The following is a 6,965-nucleotide window of genomic DNA, read 5'->3' on the forward strand; positions in this document are numbered from 1 at the left end:
TGACAAAGTAGCCAAATATTTCTCTTGGAGGAAAGACAATCTCTTTTAAAAATGGTGCTGGGAAAACTGGCTATGCAGATGGTTAAGACTGAACCTAGACCTATATCTATCACCATGCACTAAACTAAAATCAAAGTGGATCAAAGATACAAATATTAAAAAAGAAACATTTAATCGGCTAGAAAACAATATAGCTAAAACTCTTAAAGACATAGGCACAGGCAAAGGCTTTCTGAAGAGAAACCCAGTGGCAAAAGATATTGTACCAAAACTCAAAAATTGAGTCTCTTCAAAGTAAAAGGCTTCTGTACAAGCTAGGAAACCACCAAGAGCAGAGACAACCTACAGAATGGGAAAATATTTGTTGGCACTCATCAGACAAAATACAAATATCTAGAATATATAAATACTAAAAATTAGACATCCAACATTTAAATACCTACTCAAAAAAGAGCATGTAAAATAGACAGATAATTCTCAGAAGTACATATGGCCAAAATATGCATGAAAAAATGTTCAACATTGCCGGCCATTAAATCAAACACTAACAAATACTGGAAGGCTATAGGGACAAGGGAACTTTTCTTTCTTATTGATAGGAGTGTAAATTGATACAACCACTACAGAAATCAGAATGATGAGTCCTCAAAAAACTAAAATTTTCACCTTGCTATTCCCCCTTCTAAGTACATTTAGGATGAATTAATACATCATATTTATAGTGGCAAAATTCCTAATAAAATCTTGAAAGGAACCTATATGTCCAAATAAATGGATAAATGGATAAAGAAAATGTATGTTAACAGAACAGAGTACCATTCTCCCATAAAGGATAAACTTGATTTGTAGGAAAATGGATACACCTTGAGACCATGTTAAATGAAGTAAATCAGACATAGAAGCTTATTTATGGCATGCTTTCTTGCAAAATAAAAGAAAAACAATAGGAAAAAATAGGGAGAAAAAATATTATAATTTAGCATGAGCAATGTATCTAAAAGTGTACCTTGATTTGCTGTAATTTCCTTAGGTTTTTTATATATATTTTTGGCCGTTAGTCTGGCTATTAATCTGTATGTATGATAATTAACTTTATAAGGATGTATAAATGACTCTGATGCTGGTCATGCAACGGAAAGGGAAACAAAAAGAATTGGGATGTGTTATGCATATAAACCAAATCCTCACAGTGACTGTAATCATTGTGTAATGCAAACATATACTAATAAAATTTTTAAAATTCAAAAAAATTGAAATATTTACTATACTGTAAAACTCATAAAGATGATGGTGAGTAAAATGATCCAGATACACTTATCCAGATATACTATTTTACACGTGTACTTGTAAAAGATACCTAGAATTATCAGAGGCATAGAGATAAGTAGAACACTATTTACTATTTATTAAAGGAAGAATTAAATGGGAAGTAATTGTTTAACAGATAGCTTCAATTTATTATGAAAAGACTCTGGAGATGGACAGTGGTGATAGCTGCAAGCTATTTGAATGCATTTAAGAACATTGAACTATGTGGTTGAAAATGGTTTAAATGGTAAGCTTTATACTGTTTATTTTACAAAAAGAAAAAGATAACACAAGCTCCAATATCTCTGTTATTTTTTTGCACTTTTCCTTTAAAATATTTAAATATTTTACTTTGTTATAGGGTCTGTACTGAAATAACCAAAATAACACTAAAATTGACATAAAAGATATAGTGTAGGTAAGTTTGAGATATATTTAAGAAAATGGTGTGAACATTTCAAAATGTATAAAAATTTTTATATTCACACCTATAAATTCCTTATTATTTTAAATTATCTATATGTGGTATAATTAGTAATTTGACTAAACTCACACTTTGTACTAGTGATGTCATGATAGCTCTACTTGTAATGTGAATAGTGGAAACATTACACATGCAGATGCTAAATGTATGGAACATTGGCAAGAGAAATACATCTTAAAGAGTACCTGGAAAGATGAAATAATGCCAGTTACTTAGGACAAAATCAATCATAATTTCATGATAATGTTGAGGCAGAGATTATTTGAATATTCTTTTACATGACAATAATAATATTACAGAAGTTTATTTGATTGAATATTAAAATATTTAACACCACCTGTCTCACCGTTCATTTGTTTTGTTTTGTTATTTCTCTGAGTTTATTGGTACATTTTAGGTAAACAGTAGAGTTACATTCATCATTGGGATCTTGGTACCTTTACATGACATGTCTTGGTTCTCATATTTTCCCCTTGTCCCTGAACTCCCTTTAACCCTCCTCCCTTCCCTATTTACAGATACTTTATTTCCATTTTTTTCATTTTTTATATTTTCCCCTTATTACCTTTCCCCTACCCTATGCACTTCCCCTACACCTTTAGCCCTTTTCTTCATATTTCACATTTTCAATTACATCATTACAATCTTATGTACCACTATAGTTTGTCACACCAGGGAAGCTATTCAGTATTTATACACATATGACTTATTTATTTCACTTAGGAGTATATCTTCAATATGTATCCATTTTCCTATGAATGAATCTAATTTCTCATCTTTATGGCTGCACGGTATTCCATTTTATAGAAAAAACACATCTTCGTTATCCAGTCTCTAACTGATAGGCATATGGGATGTTTCCAAGTTTTAGCTATTACAAACTGTGCCACTAAAAATATGGGTGCACATACTTCACTGTGATATGATTCTTTTAGTTCTTTTGGAAAGATACCCAGCAGAGGGATAGCTGGGTCAAATGGAATCTCCAGTCCAAGCTCTTTGAGGTATCTCCATATTGATTTCCACAGTGGTTGCACCAGTCTGCACTCCCACCAACAATGGAGAAGGGTTCCTTTCTCCCCACAACCCTGCCAAAAGTTAATTTTTAAAAATTAAAATAAAAAATAATGGTAAAAAGAAAAAAATTAAATAAGACCATTCACTAAAAGCCCTTTAGGAGAAACAGAGTCAACTTAAAACTATTAAAGAGAAGGGAAGGTTTAGAGGTATAAGTATTGTCACAGCCACAGAAATTGGACTGTTGAGAATCTCAGAGAAAATAAAGATTTTATTTTTCCATATAAAATATTAGTGAGACTTTTATACACTTCTATTCCAGGCTGAATAATTTAGGAATATTTAATATCCAATTGAAAAATCCCCATATTTGCTAGGGATTTAATTGTATCTCAGGTTAGAATTAATTCATCTTGAAAAATGAGGCCAGTCATAATGGACAGAGATGATTATACTATCTTTCACACAGGACATAGTACTTAGTAGTAATAAAATTCCAAATGATCCTATTATTCAAAATTGAAAATTTTTGAATAAATTATGAAAAAATTCAAAACTTTTGCTCTCAATTATGCTCTCAAAATGCTTTTCTTCCAATGTTGGTACCTAGTCACACATTTCCTAATATACTCATGCCATGCTTACAATAATAATTTATGATGAAAAATATTCACCTTTGGATAGCTATTACTATTCTGATTTAAAAACTATAGTTATATTCATGTCTATATACCATAAAAATATAAGTTAATGTTCAATATTTCAACTTACTTTAAAATATAACAAAAATGAACAAGAAACATTATGCCACAAAACTGCTCATGTTATTCTTTGAAAAGAAATATATAGTTATGTTTCTTCTTAAATTTAAAATATTTATGTTTCTAGTTTATCATTAATTAGAAGGCATGGGGCACCATGGATCCATGCCCTGGCCATGTCCACTAACTTCTAGCCAACTTAGTATTTTATTTTTCCTCAGCACACAGTCACAGATGCATCAACCAACCAAATGAACAGATGGTGCACGATAAATAAAATAAAATAAAAGCAGGAAAGAAGGTAAGCTTAAGAGTCCATAACTTCAGTGAGAAATAATGGATGGGCCAGCAGTGCTAGCCCCAGTAAAGGCTCATGGTTGTTGTAAACTTTTAAAACTGGGGCTTTAGCCCAAGACCGAATGCTTCACAGCAAGATATATTCAAAGAAATCCAGTGCAGTATCTGCCATGTTGCCAAAAGCTTTAATCAGGCAACATTTGGGGAACAGGTTGATTTGTGGAACTGAGGTACAGAACAACTATACTATTGCCTCACTCCAGGATTTCCACAGTTACCATACCACAGTGACTGGGTGAGAGACAGCCACATAAGTCAGTTGTGGAGAGGGTGAGTGCTAGACACAGATCCCCTGAGAAGTTCAACCTTCAGCCAGGAAGACCATTGGGCCCCACACTCTGAAGTGGAAGGCCAGGCCCAATAGGTGTGGCTTTCAGACAAAGCTGGACCTGAAGTGCTGGCATTAAGTTCAGCATGAGCCTCACCCTGCTGCCTACATTGAGTGGTGGCCAGTGGCCTGAAGGCTTTCCTCTTCAGCAACATGAGCAGGGTCATGCCTCAGCTTAGATGTTTGTCACAGTTTGTGGTTTATGAACAGGGGGTCCTCAGGAGTTTGGCAGAGAAAGTACCCCACAAAACATAGTTGGGCACCGAGAACCATGATTTCCTGTATTCCAAGAACGCAGGTCCTAGCAGTAAAGCACTCATTCTGAAATATGGAGGGATATTTTTTATGAACTCATTTTTTCTTGGTGGTCTTAGTTACTTTGCCATCACTGAGACACAACTCTCAACACACACGAGTTAAAGGAGGAAAGGTTGTTTTGGCTGAGTTTGTAGATGTTTCACTCCAGAGTTGGCTGGCTACAAGTCAGGGCAGCATGGAACAGGGGCATAGTAGATAGGGCTTGCTTATGACATGAAAGCAGGAAGCAGAGGCGGAGAAGAAGGGAGGAGGAAGGGAGATACATTCTTCCAGGCCAAACCCCAGTGAACCACTTCCTCTGACCACACTTCACCTCCTAATATCACATTCAGGTATAAAATCATGACTGGACTAATCTACTGATGATTATTGCCCCAAGGATCCAGTTACCTCCAAAGCTCCATGGAGGACTTGAGGGGATATCTACATATAAATGATAACATTATTTTTTTTTTGGTGTGTGGTGCTTCTTTTCCTTCTTTTTTTTTCTTTTTCACCTCTTTATTGTTTTTTTCTTTTAATTTTTTCCTTATTTTTTCTCTTTATCCTTTAGATTGCTCGGTTTTATCATTCTTTTTCTTCTTTGACCTTTTCTGTTATTTTTATCTAATACTATTAATTTCCTTTTAATCTTCAATAGTATCCTTTGTTTCACTCTTCTTACCTCATCTTCCACTGCTTAATTTTTCAAATTGTACTATTTTCATGCTGCTCTACCCCACTCTGTCCACCTTTATTAGTACAAACATTAAGCTTTATGAATCATTAGATAGTTGATTAATTCTATATTCTACTACAATTCAATTCTGTTCTACTGTTACTGGAGATGAAGCCATTCTATTTATAGGTCAATATGTGGTTTCTCTTAGTGCTTATACTATATAGATCTCTTTTGTATAATAAAGAGTAGTAATATTACTGATTCTTAGAGGATGTCAATATCCAGTTTGTCTTTCACACTATTATTGTTGCTGATTTTATTACTAGAGCCAAGGTAATATACTTGCTGCTATCAATTGGTTTACTCTACATGCCAATCTCTGCATTGCTTTCATGTCATTAATAATTCTGTGTCCCCTCCTGGAGAATGGGGTACTGAGCCAAATACACTGCAACCTCCTGCCCCAAATAAATGGAGTTAGGGACACTGGGGGAGGCAGACAAAGGCCTATAGTTAGCCATGCCCAAACTGTATCACTGAAAAGCAGACACTAACTAAAGAGATCTCCATACTAGCAAGATAGTCATCTATTATAATCAATCCACAAGCCTCAGCACAGAAGAGAAGCAACCAAACAAACAAAAAAGAAACATGAAAAGACAGGGCCACAAAATCCCTCCAAAAACTCCCAACTCCCATGAAACCAATCCATGGAACTTTGAAGGGGAGGAAAAGAAAAACCACGCAGCCAAATTATTTAAAAAGATAAAGAGACAGATAAGGTGTTTGGTGAGTTCAAAGAAGATACAACTAAACACACACTGGATGCAGTAAACGAAACAATCAGTGCATCTACAGAAGACACTAATGAATAACATCCTAAACCAAACCAAAACATACAAAACATGAATATCCAGCATAGAAAAGAATTAGAGCCCATGAAAATCTACCTAACAGATATTTAGGAGATTAAACATTCTACTGAAAGTATAGACAGAAGAAGAGACAATGTGAGGAAAGAGTGGGAGAACAAGAAGACATGGCATTGGTAGTGACCATGACCAATTATTGAGAGGTATGTTAAAAACAGCAAGAAAACATTAAAAATGGATCCAACAGCTGTTAGGTGATCTAAGACTAACTGGAATTAGTGAAAAATAAGAAGATAGCACAGATGTCATGAAAACCCTATTTACAGAAATAACAGAAAAATTCCTAAATATAAGAAAGTATTTAACATACAGATCAGCAAGGCATACAAAACACCCACATCCAAAAAGAACTTCTCCACAACATGTCACGGTAAAAAAAATCCCTAAAATCCAATACAAGGATAGAATCTTAAAACCTGATAGAGAAAAGTAACAAATCACTTAGAAAGGTTTAAAAAAAAAAAGGATTAGAATCACAGGAGATTTCTCGACACCTCGACACAACCCAGAAAGGCCAGGAGAGCTTGGATAAAGAAAAGAGCTTGCAACACACACAAATACATTCTGCAAAGAATCTAAGTTAAGGGAGATGAAAGGTCTTTCTATACCAAAGAGTACCTTAAGGAATTCATGAACACCAAATCAGCACTTCAAAGAATTCTTAAGGATATCTTAGAAAGACACAATTAAGTCAGTGATGACAAAGTTATAATGTAATGAACACATGAGACAGGTTGAAAGGTTGAGTAGAGGAAGAACAGAAACAATAACAACAAAAAGGAGAGGAGGAAGAAGATGG

Source organism: Fukomys damarensis, unplaced genomic scaffold (assembly GCF_012274545.1).
Source record: "Fukomys damarensis isolate Sample0158 unplaced genomic scaffold, DMR_v1.0_HiC HiC_scaffold_39, whole genome shotgun sequence".
NCBI lineage: Eukaryota > Metazoa > Chordata > Mammalia > Rodentia > Bathyergidae > Fukomys > Fukomys damarensis.